General features: G+C 45.3%; 1 long non-coding RNA gene across 6 annotated transcripts in view; it reads right to left on the reverse strand.

The window, feature by feature from the left end:
- The window catches only part of LOC129483471 (uncharacterized), a 122,822-nt gene extending 103,686 nt beyond the window's left edge, over positions 1–19,136 (reverse strand). For 2 of the 6 annotated variants that reach the window (XR_008658060.2, XR_010114097.1), the window contains exons 1-2: positions 18,805–19,131; positions 14,676–14,730 (exon numbers count right to left, since the gene is read on the reverse strand). This is a non-coding gene — a long non-coding RNA (uncharacterized lncRNA). Of the gene's footprint in view, positions 1–14,675; positions 14,731–18,804 lie in introns of all 6 variants that reach the window. The other 4 variants (XR_010114099.1, XR_008658063.2, XR_010114096.1 and 1 more) reach the window with 4 other exon arrangements.
- Positions 19,137–20,203: the final 1,067 nt, after the last annotated feature.

Here is a 20,203-nt window from a genome sequence, read left to right on the forward strand (position 1 = left end):
TAGGAAAAATAATTTCTACTAGGTTACTATTCATTGGGAGAACACAATTTCCTCTTTAATATATTTTTTAAAATTTAAGGGGAATATAGATGAATTTCCCATTCCTAAGAGAAAACAAAAATCTCACCATTCTCATAGCCATTACATAGAATACAGACAACAGTGTTCAAATTTAGATTTTTCATCCTCTATAGAAAAATGTTTATTGTAGTGATTACAGTTTAAACAACAACAAAAACAAACCTCCTAGGATGTTGGGGACATTTTCACTGCTCATAGGATTTACAGCTGTTTAAACATTTTGAGCTTTTCGTCTCAACTGCATGTGGTTCTACTCAGACCAAAATCACTGTCTTGTTCACCTGACTGCAGGACAAGCTCCATTTTCCTTCTCGGTACTGGCTAATGGCCCCTGAGCTAGAGTTTCCCTCTTTATTTTTCACCCAACAGTACAAGATATAAAGTTCCTGGAGCATTGATCCACAATCTTAAAACAAAGAGACTAAGACAGAATCACTCCACCCGGCAGAGGAGTCGGTCCATTCACTTTATGATGAACTTGGGCAGGGATTTTGGGATGGAGAGCAAGAGCAATCAACTATCTGGGGGGAGGCCTGGGACTGTCAACTGGAGGGCATCACTCGGGTGGAGTGGGCCACTTGGGACAGCTCATCTTCCAGCCCAGTGCCCTGTGCTTTCCTCCTGGTCCAGATGTCATTGGATGCTCATTTTCTTGGCTTGGCACTAATCGTTATCGACTGTGTGTGATCCTCATGTTATGGAGGCAGTCCAGTTGGACCACAAGTGCTTTGTGAGTCTCTCATGAGCAGTCACAAGATGATAATTATAAAAAACTAACGCTACCCTGTAGAGTTACAGGGTCAGAGTGGTTTAAGCCATTAAAGTGTCTGTGTTTGAAAGGAAAACAGAATAGACCTGAATGCAGTTTGCATTTACATAAACTTGACATTTGTGGCACTATAGTGAGGATGGTGGGTGGCAGTTCTATTTTGCAGAAGAGGCAAAGTGACAGGAAAGAGGTGACCCAGCAAGTTACTGTCCCAATCAAACATGATGTCTACCGATTTCAGAGTGTTCTCCCTCAGGAGTTTGGAGCACTGAATGACCAGCATGGGATCATCTTGTGCTTGGATGGTGACTCTGAAGAAAGAGTGGATGTGGGCGGGAGGGAGATGAAGGAGCCAGGGATGACAGCAGGGTTGGGCTTACACACTGGCTGCCTGGAGTTCCTGGTGCCTGGCAACTACAGGAGAGATTTTCAGACCCCTGAAATGTACCCACATCCTGGCCACCGTGAGGGTAAGAATGTCCCACAAGGGAGCAGCTGGGGCAGGGAGGGGTGGATGAGGTCCTTAAACCACATCCCCTGTTGTATATAATGACACGCACCCTCGGGCCACCATCTGATGTCTTCTTTGTGGAATTTAGATGTGGCAGAAATGCCTGTAATAGCCTGACTCGGCTGTCACTACCGGGCTGGCCTACAGAGGACTTTGCCACTGGATAAGGCCTTAGTTTTTCAGCACAAGAGAGGCTTTCTTAAAAGAAAAAAAGAGTCATGTTAGCAGGTGCCTTTCAAAAAGACACAGATATACACAATGGCAGGTGGACAAATCCCTCTCCCCACCCCTCACCCCCGCCAGGCAGAGGGAATCAAAGGCAACAGCAATGCATCAAGTACAGGCAAACACACAAAGAATGGGATTGCTCTGATAGGACTAGTCCAGCTTCCAGAACTGGGGCCAATTCCTGCCCTAATCTCATTCAGCAAGAAGCAACAGAACACGGAGAGAAAGCAGACGGAAGACAGCTCAGACCCTGCGTGGAACTCAGCGTGGCATAAATAAATTAAATAAACAATAAATCACATAATCTCCCTGAATCCTGTGATGTGGCTGGAAAGGACCTTTTCTGATTTTAGGTGGGCACCTCACCAGACCTGTCAACCCTCTCTGCTTATATAAAACAGAGGGATTACTACTGTTATTCACTGAATGAAAAACAGCCCCAGCCATTTGTTCTGAAACCAGTCTCTTGTCTCCAGCAACACTGAGCACCTAACATGTGCCAGGCACTTTTCTCAGGGTACTGTATACATCCACTCATTCAGTCCTCGAAACTAGCCTGTAAGACGGTACTGTTACTTTACAGACTCAAAAACTGATGCACAGAGAGGTCAACTTACTTGCTCAAAGGTACACAGCAGTGAGCAAGTGGCACAGCCAGGATGTGAACCCAGGCCATCTGCATCCAATCCTGCGCTCCACCACTCTCATAAAGAGGCCTGAGGGCTCAGCCCTGTGTTGAAGGTTTCAGCCACTTGTCCTGCCTCCCTTCTCCTCCTCCCCTGAAGCCTGTGTCCATCTGCCTCGGTTTCACTCCTTACTAATGTGGGTTTATGGAGGTAACTGGGATGACAGATATTGTGTATCCCTGAGCCTCAACCTGTTCCCTATTCTCTCAGCATTTCTCCAGTTAAGGTTTGTGTTGTCCTGAGACAGCATGCTTGATTAATATCTAGGTTAAAAAATTCAGGGTGGCTACTCTACCAAAGCCAATATCCAGGGTTGACAGCATACGGTTATACATTTTGCAGAGACAGAAATCTAATACTCAAACAAAAATAATTCTGAGTCTCTGAAACACTTTTAAAAATGATCTGCAGAGGCAGACATAAATCACTGTGAAGGAAACTTTTTCTTCTAATAGGGTTAAAAACCCTAAGGAAAAAAAAAGTTGAGGAAATGACTTACTGATATGTAGGGAGGCAAAGGAAAGTGGGCCCTAGGGAGCCATATTACAGAATTACGGAAGCCTGGAGGCCCAGCTGGGAGGAGGCAGCTAGAAAATGAGGCCCCTGGAGCATACCCGAGCCTGTGATTTGTTCCTTCTTTTTCTTCTTCCATGGCTCATGACTCAGAAACACCTGAAAGAGGCAGTGAGAAGGACCCAGAAGCCTGGGCTGAGGCAGCTTGGAGTCTGGGCCTCCGAGGCAACATGGCCTGGCTCTACCTCTTTCTAGATGTATGACCTTGAGCAATTGGCTTGCCCTCTCTGAGCCAGTTTCTTAATCTACAAAATGGTGGTAACAGTACCTAATGCATAGGTGGTTATGAAGATAAAATGAAAACATCCAAGTCAAGTGCTGAGCTCAGGAAATGCAACAAAGTGATAGTTAATAGCAGCAGTAATAACAAATAGTAGGGGTGGAGAGGCCAACAATCCTCTTTATGTCCTAGATCATGATGCTTAGAGACCAGCCCCATCCTAGACTGAGAACCCTTTGCAGAATGACACAGCAGCCCATCTGGGCAGTGGGAAGCTGTTCTCACCAACTTCACACATTCCAAGAAAAGCTTGGGTTCATTAATGATTTAAGGTTACAGTATTAGAAACAAGAGCCCCACATGGGAAGGACGATGGTTTTCTGTAACCCTGAATGTAGGCTTGAGTGCTCCATCAGCCAGTAGGAGGAATGGAGAGCCCACACCCAGGCATTCCCAATCCAAATGATATCCCTAGAGCCTGAGCCAGCTGCACGGTGTGATCCTCAACTGAAGGGGACCCCAGACTCTGACCATCCTCTGCATGCCTTCTGGTGCCTTGGAACACAGCAGGGACTGCAGACCAAGGAGTCTGGAAGAAGTGACCTGAGGTGGTGGAGCAGGGCAGGGTTGAGGGGTAGATGGGACCACATGAACGAAGGCTCCTGCTGCAGGTTGCACTCTCTCCAAAACCACACCAGGTCTCTCTGAAGACAATTTCTTCAGGCCAAGGTGTCTGTGTGAGAAGTTCAGAGACTGTTTGTGGGAAGTCCTCCCAGGTTGATGCAGCATTCATGCCAACAGCCAGGGTTACAAAAACCCAGGGTCCTTCCCGTGTGGGGCTGCCATTTCCAATACTGTAAAACCTTAAATCATTAATGAACCCAGGCTTCTCTTGGATTTGCGTGAGTCGGTGAGAATGGCTCCCCACCGCCCGCATGGACTGCTGTGTCATTCTGTAAAGGGATCTCAGGCTGGGCTGGGCCGGACTACCACCATGAGACAGCTTCCTCGCCTCCCCCGACCCTGCCACCCACGGACTCAACCACAGAGGCTCTGCCAGCCAGAGCAACCCTGCAGGCCCTGTCAGCTCCACCACCCACTCAGCACACTTGGACCGAACCCCAGGCTGCTGGGCCAGGCCCTGTGCGGCCTGGGGACAATGAATCCACTCAGTGTGCTTCAAATCGAATGACCAAACACCCTTCTTAAAGCAATGCTGCCTGACCATTCTCAAGTACAGTACCTCCTATAAATAAAGACATAATGGTGCTAATGTGGACGACGGGGCCATTCTTGCACATGAAAGGCCTTCTCTGTGTGGGCCTGTTGTGAATTGTCCTTTTTCAGTAGCCTAATTGTCAGCCTAGAAACTGAGAGCAAAGCGGAGAAGAGTTGTTCTTCCGGGAGGTGCCGGCCATGTTTGTGAGGAGGTGCTCACAGGGGGGCCACCAAGAGTCACCCACCTCCTGTCAGGCTTTGGGGCCCGCGGGGCTGCCAAGAAACAGGGCCTGGGAAGGCGGTTTGTTCAGTCCAGGACCCGGTGTGCTCCTGGCACTGCAAGGGGCTGCGGCAGCCCCTGGGGAAGGGAGACCGGCCATGCTCTTCCTCCCAAAGCTGCCAAAGGGTCTCTTGGCCGACGGACAAGTTTGGACAAGCTATTGCTCATCCTCATGGTCACAGTCCATTGGGGCTTTGCTGTTGTTTCCCTATGGGATTAGTTCTCCCTTCTCACTGGAGGCTGACGGATGATGGGAAAGCCTGTCGGTGTGCCAGCCCTGCAGGGATGAGCCTCAGCAGTCCCCACACCTGACTTCAGGACCTGCAACACAGGCTGCCAATGAAAGCCATGGAGGAGCCATGCCCCAGCCCAGCCAGCCTGGAGTGTGTGTGTAGGGGCACCAAGCAAAGAAAGTTCCCAGACAGAGGCAGAATGAGGATGGCAGCTGAAGGCAGCCCAGCTGGGGACTGCAGCGCTGAGGATAGAGTTGAAGAGTCTGTGCAGGGCAAGGCAGGCCCAAGCACTGGCACTCTGGTCTCTGCCTGCCTTCTCTCCATTTCTACCCCACACTAAAATGCTTGACATTCTTGCAGTTCCTTGAATAAGCCCTGCCTTCGCACCCTCCCTCGGACCTCTGCACACATCCACATAGGGGTCTCTCAGCCTCTAATGCCTTCCTCCTCCTCCGTCACCAAGATCGAGCTTTGGAAGCTGCTCCATCCTGGCCCTCAGCACTCTGGGTCAACTTCCTCAAAGGCTCCTCTGCCAACTGGCGCCCACCCTTTCTCCCCAAGGAAACAGGAGAGCAAAGGCCATGGCCTCTGTCTCCCCATACTTGTCTAGAGCAGGGGCCTGGTCCTCCCATATTCCCTGAGGGATCTCCTGGGAAGTGGGGGATGGCTTGAGGGTGTGGTTTAGCTGTTAGAGGCCACCCTCAAAGCAGCAGCCCAAGAATGGGGCTCACAAGGTACAGCCAGGACGGCTGAAACTGGAGACACTAGACTAGCTGGATTGCGCTTCATGAGGCGTCCAGGCAGGTTGGCTGCGCTGGAGACGGCAGAGATGGGGAGACGATGGGCGATAGTTACTGGCATCCTTTCCCCCTCCAGTACAGATACTTACCAGCCGTGTCTCAAAGTTATCATTCCCCCATAGAAGAAGGAGGTGGAGGAGGAAATTGTTTTCCAAAAGTATCACCAAAGCACTGGGAGGCTGCTCTGAGAATGCAGGTGTGGGTGAGGAAGGGAAGAGGTGACAGCAGGAAGGACAGAGCTCACCGGGGAGGACGATGCATGTGTGCATGTGTGTGCATGTGCACGTGTGTGGGTATTGGGCAGGGCCAGTGAGAGGAGCAGCAGAAGTAGGCTGGGGGCCCGAGAGGAAGGCTCCACCCACTCACACTCAGAAAATCCAAAGGCCTCTGGCACTGTCCAGTGCATCTCGTCAGGAGCACCCAAAAAACATGCCACAGGCGGCCTCTGCGAGAGCATGTGGTGCCCAGAGAGCCTGTGCAAAGGCCTGCACAGGGGAGGGGCCGACTGTGATTCCGGCCTGCAGGGGAATTGGAGTGGGAGCTGTCCCTGTGAGCACGCGCACATGAGCCAGGAAAGATGAGAAAAGAGGGCCAAAGACTAGAGGTGCAGAAGGTGGGGACGCCTGGGGAATGAGAGGTTTGGCCAAAGCCATTAGAGGAAGCTTGTAGGGTGACCTATAAACCAGAACTGAAGGGAGAGACAGATCAGCAAACCACAGGAGGAAGGCAGACGGGCAGCCAGACCACACGGTGAAGCCCAGGATACAGGGCGCAGAGGGGCCAGCGAGCAGGCCCAGTGTGGCAGGACGACGTGGAGGCTGGGAAGGCAGGTGTGGGCAGGTGGGGGAGATGTGCACTGCCCTGTCTTCGCGAAGAAGCCCTCCCACGTTTTCAGTGGCACACATTCTGTGAGCCAACCTATGCTTCAGCAGCTGGGGAAGGATGACCGGACAAAGACACAATCTGAGGAGGCAGAAGCCAACTGAGAGCATTGTGAAACAGCCCATGTATGAGACGGTGCAGGCCTGAATGAGGCCAGCATCAGAGTGACCAGAGAAGCCAGGCATTGCAGGGGACCACGGGGGTGGAGGTGGCAGGACTCAGGACCAAACTGGACTGTGGGAGGAAGAACAGCAGAGGAACACTGAGATTTGTACCCCAACTAGCAGGGAGAAGCATGGCAGGCGGAATGACTCAGGTTCACCCGTGCTGACGGAAATGCCCAGTGGGAACTGCAGAGCTGGATCTGGAGGGGTCACTGCTGGACACAGGCCTCAGGGTCATTTGCCCAGGGGGCAGAGCAGAAGTGGTGAGGCTGCAAAGGAGGCAAGGAAGAAGCATAGGACCAGCTAGGGACTGAAACACAGCACCATGCCAGGAGGGCCTGATGCATAGCAGTTACACAGCAAATGCGTACAAGTGAGGAGGGTGGGGCAGTGGACATCCCAGCCTAACGCTCATTGCATACCCTAAAACCCCTCTGTCGATACAGCCAGATGCAGGCTGCATCAGAAGTACCTGGGGGGGCGGGGCATGGTGGCTCATACCTGTAATCCCAACACTTTGGGAGGCCAAGGAGGGAGGATCACTTGAGCCCAGAAGTTCGAGACCAGCCTGGGCAACATAGTGGGTCCCCATTTCTACAAAATATTAAAAAATCAGCCAGGCATGTTGACACATGCCTGTAGTCCCAGCTACTTGGGAGGGTGAGGGGAGGGTCGCCTGAGCCTGGGAGGTCAAGGCTGCAGTGATCTGTGATCACACAACTATATTGCAGCCCAGGTGACAGGGCGAGACCCTGTCTCAAAAAACAAGAAACAAAAAAAATATCTAGGGGACAAAATGATATCTAGGGGACTTCAACATCCACCAGTGTTTAGGTCCTTCCCTGAGACTGAGTCAGTCTGGGGTGGTACCCTGACATCAGCATGCTGGAAAAGCCCAAAGATCATCATAACCATAAAGACAGATTTCAGAGGACTGAGAGAAATGTTAATGTTTTAATTCTACAAATGGAGGTAGGGACAGGAATTTGTTTAATAATACTTTTTTTCCTAAAGTATCTCCTGGGTGATTCTGAGGCATGACTAGTTTGGAGGATCCTGGTTCTAGGGGGAAAATGGTGGGGCGTAAGCTGTGGGCCTCTGGAGGACAGTGACCTGCCTTACCCCCCTCAGTCTCCTAGTTCAGTGTCTGTCTCTCCCCACACAGGTCTCAGGCTCCTGTGTGCGTCAAGTAGCATGGGGTCACCCTGGGCAGGAAAAGGGAATGGTCACAGCTGCAAAGCATCCTTCACTGTCTTCTCCTCCCCACACACCCATTTTTAAGGTCCTACAATGGTGTGAGCAGAAAAAATGCTCCCCTATGAGTAAGTCCACTCACCTGGGGACTCATGTGTTCCTCAACGGGCTCTGAAAGCTTCCTGGTCAACTTGAAGTTGGAAGACTCACTATAATTTATGAGGAAAGATTTACCTAGTTTGAGTGAGAGATCTATGTCTGTGGGTAAATGAATTGTCACAACTTCTTAACTGGTCTTGCTCGACTGAGGTTAGTAGTACTTGCTTTTTAAACACACTCAAGGTAAATTTCTTTCAAACACAGGGGTCAAAATGCAAGTCAGATGGCAAAGTTTTACTGTGTGCGACACCAAGGTACGTGGTGACAAAGAGAAGATAAAACAGTAGTGGGTACTTCTCTGGAAGGGCGAATCCAGACTTTTGTCTCTAAACCCCTTCTCCCAAAGCCAGAACTCTACAAGCACTTTGGATGTGCCCTCAAAGCCAGACAAACTAGTCAAGACCTGGAGAGGCTCTGGGACAACTGAGACTGTCCAACTGGGGACTGAGTCTGAGAGCAGCAACAATTGTGCTTGCACAATTGCACTGTGTCCAGACTAGGAGGATTCAATTCTATTTTAAAATGTGGCTGGGCATGGTGGCTCATGCCTGTAATCCCAGCGCTGTGGGAGGCCGAGGCGGGTGGATCACGAGGTCAAGAGATCGAGACCATCCTGGCCAACATGGTAAAACCCCGTCTCTACTAAAAATACAAAAATTAGCCGAGTGTGGCGGCGTGCACCTGTAGTCCCAGCTACTCAGGAGGCTGAGGCAAGAGAATCGCTTGAACCCAGGAGGTGGAGGTTGCAGCGAGCTGAGATCGTGCCATTGCACTCCAGCCTGGGTGACAGGGCAAGATTCCGTCTCAAAAAAAAAAAAAAAAAAAAATGTAAATGCAAAAATCCAACAAGAACCACCATGATTTGCAGGGCAGCTGTGCAGTGCCCACCAGGTTGAGAGCACACCATGGTCAGCACTGACCAGTCTCCAGTTTCTGGAGTATGTGCTGCCATGGCTTATACACAGTCCACAAAGAGGACTTCACAGCAAAGTGACTCATTTTCATGATTTTCTAAGGCTACCCTATCCAACACAGTAGAGCCACTGGATATGTATGACTTTTTAAGTTTAAATTTTAATTAAAATTAAATAAGATAAAGAAATTCAGTTTCTCAGTCACACTGGCCACATTTCAAGTGCTCAGCAGCTAAAAGTGGCTAGTGGCACTCATTGGAGAGAAGAGATATAGAATGTTTTCTTCACTGCAGAAGGTGAAGAAAATTCCATTGTGCAAAAAACTCCATTGGACAATGCTGTTCAAGATACAGGCTCTATAAGGAACCTTGTCAGCCTCATGTTTAGATCTAGAAAAATTAAGAATATTTAGTAATTGTGGCCACCATTAGTGGCATCCCTGGGCTATTACCAAAAAAAAAAAAAGAAAAGAAAAGAAGTGAAGAAGGAGGAGGAGGAAGAGGAAGAAAGAGGAGGAAGAGGAGGAAGAGGAAGAAGAAAAAGACAAAAAAAAAAACAGACAGAAAGAAAGAAGAAAAGAAAGAAAAAGAAAGAAAAAAGAAAGAAAGAAAAAAGAAAGGAGCTGCTTTAATATAACAGATTTTCCTGCATTTACTAATATCTCCAAAGAAAAAGAAACAGCAGCCCAACATCCCAGCTCTATAAATACTGGGCTAAGGAACATCTCCCTAAGGGGTTTAATGAAGGCTAGAGCCTTCATGATGTAGCTAGAGCTTCTGCTGAGCTTAAACTTCATGCTCCCAAAAATTATTTCCAGGGGTTATATTAGAGTGAGAGAGTCTGACAATGTGGCTCTGTAGTAGGTTTCATATTTTTAAGGCTTATTTTGAATTCTGCAATCTTTTGTTTTTAATAAGAGAGAAATGATTTTGAAGAACTTGTGAAAAAGCACAAGTGTCTGCAGTGGTATAACAAGAGCATATCAACAAAACAGTAATTATGAAGAGAGTGTAGCTACCTTAATGGAAAATAACACTGGCTATTCAAATCCTCAGGGACAGAATTCATAGAATGGGCACTCCCTCTGCTTGGATGAAACAAAATCAGGTCCATCAGACACTGGGTTTGCATGTCCAGTTGTCACATGTCAGTGTGACCAAAGCACAATCTGAAGGGGGCCAGGACCACAGCAAGGTGGAGAAAGAAATTGAACTGGAAAGTAGGATCAACTGTTTCCACTGGATTTTCTGATTTTTAAAAATTAGAATTTCACTCCTTCAAATGTACTCACATGCACACCCCAAAACCAAAACCAACAAAAAACTACCACCCATTACTTTTCCACCAAATTCCTACACAATCATGGCGGATCTGCCTATCATTAAGAAAATAACTTTTGCCACAGCATGTATGTCAAACAAAAACTAAGCAGGGGAAATAGTCAAGCCTGTCTTCTTTAATGTCATAGGGCATGAGATCACATCTAAGTATTGGTTTTCTAGTGAAACAAGAATGGTTTAGGCTCATTTGAAATGGCATATACATTTAAGTACAATTAAATATAACATTACAATATACTTGGAATAAGTATGTTATACTTATATAAGTATATGTGTAATATGCATATTAATATAATCAATAAACATAATCTAATAAGTTACCTGGCTGGCCATGACCCCTAAGTTATTCTCCTCTTTTAGAGGATATACATTCTTAAAAGGCACATGGAGGTGCACTAAAGGTTTTTTCTGAGTTATAATATTTCCCTTAGTGAAACTAACTTAATATAACAGGGCGTAAGCAAATCATCTTGTTGATTTTGTCTTAGCAAGCAATTAAACCTGAATATAAACTTTATATTAAATATAAATCTAAACTATTAAAAGTAATATATGCCAAATTACTACTTTGCAAATAACTGAATTAGTTCATTGCAATTTTTCTTTACCCAGATGTTTTTCATTAAAGTGAAAAACAACACAATTTTTTAAAAGCCTATTATCCTTAATCCATGGCATCGCCTAGTTCTTATTTAAATCACTGTTGGAAGAAAAAGTAGTTCCACTGCTGTGCTTGTATTAAATGAACATAACTTTAAATACGCCGCATCTAGTGGAAGAGAGCTCTGACTCTTTGGTTTCTGAAAATGACAGCAGTTGCAAAAAACCCAAAAATACAGGAGTTTCAGTCATTTCCTAGTCTTGCTTTGGCATATATAAAAATCAAACCCTAGGAATTATTTAATGTAATGTCCATTTCTGTGAAATAGCTATAAAATTCAACTCTATTTTCCAAATTTATGCTTAGTATTTTTTAAGTGATTTAAAAGTCTTACCAAGAACCTGGCGAGTATATGGATGTTGTTTTTAATTCTACTGATAAGATATATATAAAAGATATGTACTTTAACTTGTTCTATTTGTCTTTAAATATTCTCACTGTAAGGGCTGGATATAGTGGCTCATGCCTGTAATCCCAGCCAAGGTGAGTGGATCGCCTTAGGCCAGGAGTTCAAGGCCAGAAGTTCGAGCCCAGCCTGATCAACATGGCAAAACCCCATCTCTACTAAAAATATAAAAATTAGCTGGCCTGGTGGCACATGCCTGTAGTCCCAGCTACTCAGGAGGCTGAGGCAGGAGAATTGCTTGAACCCAGGAGGCGGAGGTTGCAGTGAGCCAAGATCACACCGCTGAACTCCAGCCAGGGCGACAGAACGAGACTCTGTCTCCAGGAAAAAAAAAAAAAAATTCTCACCGTAAGATGTTAAGGACTGGTGAGAAGGCAATCTATTAAAACTGAGTATTTATATTACCAAGCTGGATATGGTATTTCCAAAAGATGTTAATATCTTTTCAACAGAAAATAGTTCATGTAACTTCTTAGTTCGTATTATTTTTTCTCCTTTCAGTTAATCAAAATAAATTAGTAAAACTATTCAAAATTTAAGACAACAGCAAGGCCTATAAATGCAGTTTTCAGAATCAAATTTCTCTGGAAATTTTTTTTCTTTCCAATTTTCTTTTCCCTGGGATTTAATCTTTCCCATTTATTGGTGACATCCAGTAAGTCCCAGTTTTAACATTTGCAGACATACATTTCTCTGTAGGTTAAAATTAATGAAGCATATTCAAACAGCTAATTCCTGAGTTTAAAGTTCTTGTATCACCTAGCTTCTGCTTAAATCTCAAAAGCATAATTTCCCAAGCTTAAGCTATCAAATAATTTGATTGCCTCTTCGTGCAAAAAGCCACATTCTACAAATAGTTTCTAATTGGTACAGAACTATTGGTACATATATAAGGAAATATATGGATATAAGATTTTACTTCTAGAAGATATTACTAAAATACGTAGCACTCGTGTAATTACATATTGTTAAACCTCTGCAACTGGTTAGTTCTCAGATAATCCCATTTCTCAGCATATTTACATTCTCTCTTACTGCTAATCAAAAACCTTAAAAAGCAAATTGGAAGCATTTTAGTAAAATAGATGAAAACGGCAAAAAATCTTGCTATGGAAAAACAGTATGTATGATCAGGGCTTGATGTCATGTCTTTTATATCTTAATAATGTCATTTGTCCTATTTTGCATACTCTCTGTGGTAAGCAGATTCCTCTGGCTATCATATTTGACCTGAGGCTAAAAAAGTGAAAACTCTAACATAAAACACTTTTTAAAATCTTGAGATATTGCACAAGGACTGAAGGAGGCGTTTGTCCAGGGTACGATTATTATTAATTTTTTTGACTATAAGAAAAAGAAAATTAGAACCCTGTTAGCAAAGAGCCAGTTGATTTCATTCATTTACAGGAGATGAATTCCTGATGAAAGGTGAGTTGCACCCCACCTAGCAGACTGGAAAAACATGATGTACCCCACACTGTACTGGCATGAAGCAGGGTTATAGCTAATATGATAGATACCCCCATGTTTCCAAACAATCAGCCACAACGAAGTCAGCTATCAAGTCAGCTGTATAAAGTAACCCAAAATATCACTTTCCCAGACATATCTACCATCATAATGACTGCTCTATCAGGAAAATTGATTTTAAAGAATTACATATAAAACTTTAAAAGAGAAATTCCTTATCATTCAATGGGAAACTTAAAAAAAGAAAAAAGATTTGGCTTTCCTAACGCATGGCTACTCCTCTGCTCAGTTGTTCTTAAAAATAATTTATGTAAAGCAGACTTTTCTCTAAATATACTGTGCTCTCCCATATACACACTGAAAATGATATTTGCATACAGTGAGTGTATGCACTGATACACACATGGTAAAAATTTAAAAAATATGGACTGCATAAATCAGTAGCTGATTTTAAATACACACCAACTTAAACAGATTTGTTTGCAATTTCTGAATTTCTCAGGTAGAAAAGATCTTACTTGCTGGCTGCAGTTCTAGAAGATGCTTATACTGTATAGAGTGTACAAAAATGCTTCCCAAATAAACAAAAAATGTTTCCAGGATCTTGGTATTCTAACCTTGCCTTTGCTATTAAACACCTACCAAATGAATATGATGGAGACGAGCAAAATCAGTCTGTCATGCTACAGTAAACATGGTATTTTGTGTGCTGCCCAAGACTTTTTTTCTCATGAATATAAGTCACCTGCCATTTATTATGAATTTTTCCCCGATTGACACCCCATTATGTATATTCAGTCAAGCTCAAATGAGATTTCAAGTGATCAATATACTATTTGCGCTGAAAGTCTATCAGCAGCTCTAGCAATAAACTCTGCAGAGGAGCAAAAATGGAAGTGATATTTAGTGAACTGAATTACATGAAAATCTATGTTTTGGGAAAGGGAGCACAGACAGGAAGGCAGAAAAACAAGGGATAAGAGAAGGTAGGAGATATTTTTCCTAATAAAAATCAGCTTTCTATAGCCTGACCACTGATGAAATCTATTGAATGCCTAAGAAGTTCTCAAAAATATCCTAAATCACATGTTGAGATTTCTAAAGAGGTAGGGAGGGGTCCAAATCAGCACTAGGTTCCTTTCAGAGACTGAGAGTTCACTCTTTAAACAGCCATACTTGGAAGTACTTGATATCCTTGAAATGGAAAAGGTGGATCCAGCCCTGGGAAATCTGTAAAATCTCTCACCATTAAAACTCTGTGTGAAACAGCAATGGCTTCCCGTACACTTTAACACTTTCCATTTTATAATTTATGTGTACCAGATCCTAACAGCATAAACGTCATCAGCTGGGTTATAGCATTTTGATTAATGTACATTAGGTAAGAAAGGTAGCTTGACAGTAGCCACAGGATTTCATCTGGCCACCTCCCACCCCAAAAACAAAACAAAATAAAACAAAACAAAAACCTCTGTTTCTGGGCCTGGATGTTTCTACATATCAGAAGCCATCTGCTTGAACCAAGAGAAGATTAGAACAGGCAGGGCCACACAGAAACGTATGACATCTGGGGAAGTGTCAATTCAGCATTACCCAAGCACCAAAGGTTCGTATTCTATTACCATGAAAATAACATGGGGGCAGTAGGGGTGCGCAGGAATCAATGGCTGTGATTGCAGTCATATAAAGTTACACTGCTGGGTAGTGAATAAACGTTCATCTAGGTTAGGCTACCCCCACCCCCTACTCAAGGGTGTAGCACTTCCTTCTAGATTCTTATTTATGAAGCTAGAGTCCTTAGGCAGGAGGAATGAAAAATAGGAGGAACTGCTCTGCACAGATGTTCAGAATTACTAATATTTAATTATTTAGTTTACTGAACTTACATTTTGAACCACTCTCAGGCAGAAGAGTCACTATCCATTGTGATCAAAAGAACACCTGTAAGACCAAAATGTTTAGATCATTAGCAGTTGGGATAGTTTCCAAATTCCATGAGAAGCAAAGAGGATACATAGTAATTTGAACAAGGGAGAGATGCATCTTGAGCTACATCTGAACGAAAACTATTTCTCATGATATTTTTAGTTCTAAAATCCAGAGCTGAAATACTTTTAAATTAGCAACCTAAACGATGACACACTGAAAAAAAAAATGTACTTTATCTACTTAGAAGAACTATTCATTCACTGTCTTTTCTTGATGGTCCTACCTACTAAGATACCTAAGCACGACAGATTCAGAGCCCACTTCTACCAAGAAAGAAACAAATAAAAACCCTCCCCACTACCCAAGTTAAGTCTCCTCAAAATGAAGAGTTTAACAGTTTTAAATAGCAATTCCAGTTTGTGTAGGATGCATGTGTATGTGGCACAATGCGCACACCAAAGCACATTTCTTGAATTTTGCAGAGATGCATGTACAAGTGTTTAATGTCACATAATTTTAAAGGAGCAGCAATTTCCAAATGGTTTTTCTAAAGGATACTCTCTATTGCCTCAATCCAACACTCACACACCCAAAAATATCATTAATTTTTAAATACTTAACGCCAAAGATATTACTAACTCTACAATTCCCTGTAATAAGCGGATGAGCAAACAATTTTCTTCAAATTCCTCGCAACTCATAACCTGACATCCTCAAATGGAAAAAGAGAGATTATTGGAGGCCAACTCTACAAGAAATCAGACATCAGTTGCCCCTTTCCATGCTACAAGGCTCTGCAGTGTCCCAAAAAGGCTTAGTGTACATTTGTGGTAAAACATGAGACTTGTTGCCATTTGTGGGCTAAAGCAGCCCAGGTGTTTATTCAGCCAGCACATTTACTTCGCTGGGAGGTGGGTGTTCTGGAATGCTCGTCACACAATGATGTATGCATATTTACTGTGGAACTCAAGGAGGTACTGTTCTGGAACCTTCTCATATTGCAATTAACTGTGCAAGTGGGTAGAGCTAATTTCCACAGAATAATCACTGCATATCAGGAAAAGACCCTCTTTGAAAGCAGGCTGCTAGGGTGCCGGCATCTGAGCAAAGCACCAGAGACGTCCGACCAATTTGATTCTTGAAGCCGCTGCTGAAATCTATTTTGATTTTAGAATGACCCGCAATCACAGACAATTTACCTGATTGTGTGCTCCTGGTGACTCTTAAAGCCTTCTAGGTGCTAGGATTTGTAGGTGTAGTTTGTGGATTTAAAAGAGGGGAAAGATAATATAAGAAAAAAAAAAAAAAAAAAAAAACAGGAAAAAAGCAGAAGGTAGTTTCAGCAGCTTAAGATTATGAGTTCAGAACAGAACCTGCGATTTTCACCTAGAGTATCACATTAGACTGGAAGAACTGTTGAGATACTGCTAACTGGTCACGACATTCAGGTCTGAAAATGCATTACTTCACTCTAGCCATCAAGGGAAAACGTATCATTTTCTCTTCCGTAAATGATATATTTACCTTAAAAAATGGAAGGTAACCAAGTAGGGATCCTTTTGAAAATTTTGTCTTAAAAAAAGGAAAGAAAAAAAGTCTTTGTATCTCTTTTCTTCTTGGTCAGACCCGCTATCTGCAGTAGACGATGCGGATAAGCGTAACTATAATAATGAACTGTAAATTTATAATGCCTCTTGCTTCAGAGCAGCTCAAAACATTTTCTTTCCCATAGATTCGAAACAAGATTTGAAATCTCCTTGTCTTGTTGCAGAAATGGCCTTCCTCTAATCTGATGTGAAATGACTGGGTTCTGTTTGAAGGACCAAGCACTAAAAGGTAAGCTCATTCATCTGTTTCTTGCTCCAATTATGCATCTCTGTTACAAACTGAGATGTCAGGTGCTGGTCTACCGGACAAGCTGATTTATTCCATGCACTGCCTAAAAAGGAGCCCTCCTCTTTCTAAAAAACTTAGTTTTATTAAAAAAATTTATTAAGAATATCAAAGCAAAAATAACTCTTTTTGGCTTCACTGTATGCTTTAATATGTGTCCTTCCAATCAATCATGCCTTTTAGCCCTAGGATCTTAAAATTTGGAAGCTCTCGATCTGTATCCCTTTTCTATCAAAATCAACCTCTCAAAGTTAAATGGACATTTTAACAAGCTGACAGGTGAAAAGAAATAACACTGTGCTTTTCAAGACCTGCCTATGGATTAAAGCCTACCCTCCAAAATTGTTAGTAATTATTTAAATAAAGGTAATGCACAAGCCTAGAAGCTGCCTCTCCCTGCACCACTGCAATTGTCGAATTCCTTTCCTGGTCTTTCACGCAGATGCTCAGAAACAGGGTGGGGCTCCCTGGTCTTGCATGCAATGTTAAGGGAGTCTGTGCTGTAAAGAAAACTCAATTAATCGTTCATATTCCAGTTTTTCAGTATCCTTCAAAAATACCTTTGAAATAATCATGTTGCTAAAAGTCCCACTGTTTCTCATGTTAAGATTCAGATTAAAACCTTTGTGTCAAACCAAATGTGCTTTGCACAAGCATGGATGACAGGTATTGAAATAAAGGTGACAAGTCAAGGAATCAGGGAGAAACCTCCTGGAAGAAGAGATGTGAGAAAGAGAGACTAGCTTCTCTATTATGGATGTCTCTGATGATGCTTTTTCAAAAATCTTTTTTTTTTTTTTTTTTTAACAAGTACAGTTCTTTAGAGTCTACAAGTAAAATCCAATCTTGCTAAGCCATGCTTGTTCCCTTATGAGTCAGCAGGCCACTGAGCATTTCAGACAGTGCAGCCAAGAGTAAATGGGCAAAGGCTGTCGCTGGACACACCCATTTTACTAATCCTGACTCTGATTTTTTTAAAAATTCATCTTTATGTTACATGGTGTCTGACCTCAGAACTTGCATCAAAAACTGCACCTCCACCAAGGACTCAGGTTCCAATGTGGAAGGACTACCCTCCAGCCCCTTCACTGAGTGCAATCAGATTAGGGCTTATGTCTTCCTCAATGGGCAACTCCTGTTTCATTTTCTCTCCAGTCTGCATGTTATCAGCTTGACATTCCCTTCAGTGGCATATGACAAATCAAATTGATCAAATTGGCCATCACTGCATTCATCAGAGGAGGATTTTTTTATTTCCCAGGACTGATACCCCCACTCCCTTTACAATCATGAACACACTAAAAATAAATAAATAAATAAAATAAAAATAAAAATTCCATGTCTTGGGTTTTTTTCTGGGGTTTTGTTTTGAGGGTAGTGAAAGTGGTAAGAAGTAATGAATGGATACAACTAATCATAAAGAAAGAAAAGCAACCGATAGTCATAAAGCCAAGGGCACAGTCTTAAAATATGATTTTAAATACCTAGTGCCTACATCTTAAATTTAAGGCATTGGTCCAAAAATGCAGATATTATTAGCTTTGGAAAACTTTACCAAAACATTAAGTAAATTATTTTTCTAATCTTTTTGCATGATTCAGCACTTTTAATACTAATTTCTGTCAAGAAGTTATAAGGTAAAAGGAATCTTTTCTGGGTGCCTTAAAACCTCACACACTCTGTACTGAACCATCTACACTCCTGCTACTACAGGGTCATATCAGAAATACTGGGGGTCACTGGTTTGCTGCCATAACATCTGGTGACACCCTCAGAGCCACTCAATTTCACTCTCCGGAATCTAAGTGGCTCTTGGGGACAGAATGACCCATCGCAGAGGCTTCTCCCCATCTCGAGCTGACCCTTACCCAGGAGCCAAACAGATATCCATGCACACTCGACTGCACCTGTCTCACCCCATCAGCAGCAGCTACAAGCTCCCACCTGATGTGTCTTTTCAACCTTTGTCAAGTATCTCAAGGCAAGAATGTACTGAAGCCCTTCCCCCAAATCGAAGCTTTGGTCCGAGCCCCCAACCCGCGGGAGCATCAAGAGGAGGCCAAGGAGACAGACACCTCGGACTCTCTCTGCAAACTTGACCTGCGCATCGCACGGATTCGCGTTCGCATCCGAGGACCCCACACGTCCCCCGCACTGTCCCCACAGCATCCCACGCCCGCGGTGCACGCTCACCTGCCGGTAGACGAGCCACACGCCTCGGCGGTCCAGACTTCGTGGCGACCTCCGTGGGCAAGCCTACGCGCTAGGTGCCCGGCGCGCCCTCAGGAGTGGCTGGGACCGCGGGCTGGCGCCGGGCAGGGCGGTGGGACGCCTGGAGCCGGCGGGAGGAGCACGCCCAGGCGGGTCCGCGCTGAGCCCGAGCGAGCGGGCGAGCCGGGCGGGAGGGGCCATTTGTAACCGAGCAGACGCTACCACCGCCCCTTACTCGCGGGGGGCGGGGGCGGGCGGTCAGGTGACGGCGGCCCACCCTCCGCCGCCGAGCCGGGTGGTTCCTGCCCGGGAGGAGCCCCCTGGCGCGCTCTGATTGGAACTCCCGCCGCAGTGGCGGGGGAGGGGGGACACGTGACCGCCCGGCCAGGCGGCCCGGCGCGCCCCATTCGCGATGGGCACCCCATCTTCCTCCTGGAAAAGCCGGGGGACACAGAGAAGGCGGAGGAGCACGCGGGGTGCAGGAGAGCCTTCCAGCCCCTTTAGCCGCAGTGCTGGTGATTCCGGCCGCTGAACCCGGAGAGGAAAGGCTCCCACGCGGCCAGCCGGCCTTGACTGTCCTCCCGCCCTGCCCTTGGCCGCAGTACCCTCCCCTCCGCTGCAGTAACCGCCCCCTACACCTCCAGGCAAGGGCACGCTCAGTGTAGACCACCACCACTTCATAGATGCCAGTGCCACTTAAGAGTGGTGTTGGTTTTTTTTTTTTCCTTTCCTCCTCTCTGCACACCAGCACATTGTACCCGAGAGAAACTCACGGCGGTGCACTGCAGACACCGCCCAGCTCCAGGGCCCGAAGACCCTCCGACCAGGCCCCGGGATGCCTGAGGGCTCCCAGGTCATTACGTGGAGGAACTCAGGCCTGCTCCCTGCGCAGAAGGAGGAGGCGTCGCGAGAGCTGCAGCCTCCGATCCTTCCCAGGAAGCCGGCCCGGTGGAATGGGAGAGGGCAGTTATCGTGGTGCGAATCCAATTCGCAGCCTCTGGGAGCACGTTGCTAATAAAGGTCAAATTAAAACAACCAAGTGGTGCCGGCAGGGACGCGCCGCATGGTCAGGAGAAGCCCGGCTATTAATCATCCATAACGATCATTGCTTTTCTGGTGTGGGAGAATGGGGCTGTGCGAGAGCCCCCCGGAGTTGCGCTCTGCTCTGAACCCTAAGGTCCCCCAGAGCAAGTGGATTCCGCAGCCTATTACCCCACCTCCCCACGGCCCCCTCTCGGGGCGGCACCACCCTAGATGGAAGGAATTCGGAGAAAATGCGGTGTCACGTCCGCCGCTATGCCCGCACACGCGTCTGCGCCAACTCCAGCAACACGTGGGGACCGTGAATCTCGGCGTCTGCTCTCCACTTAGGTGGTTATGT

The sequence above is a fragment of the Symphalangus syndactylus genome, chromosome 1, assembly GCF_028878055.3.
Source record: "Symphalangus syndactylus isolate Jambi chromosome 1, NHGRI_mSymSyn1-v2.1_pri, whole genome shotgun sequence".
In the NCBI taxonomy this organism is placed as follows: Eukaryota; Metazoa; Chordata; class Mammalia; order Primates; family Hylobatidae; genus Symphalangus; species Symphalangus syndactylus.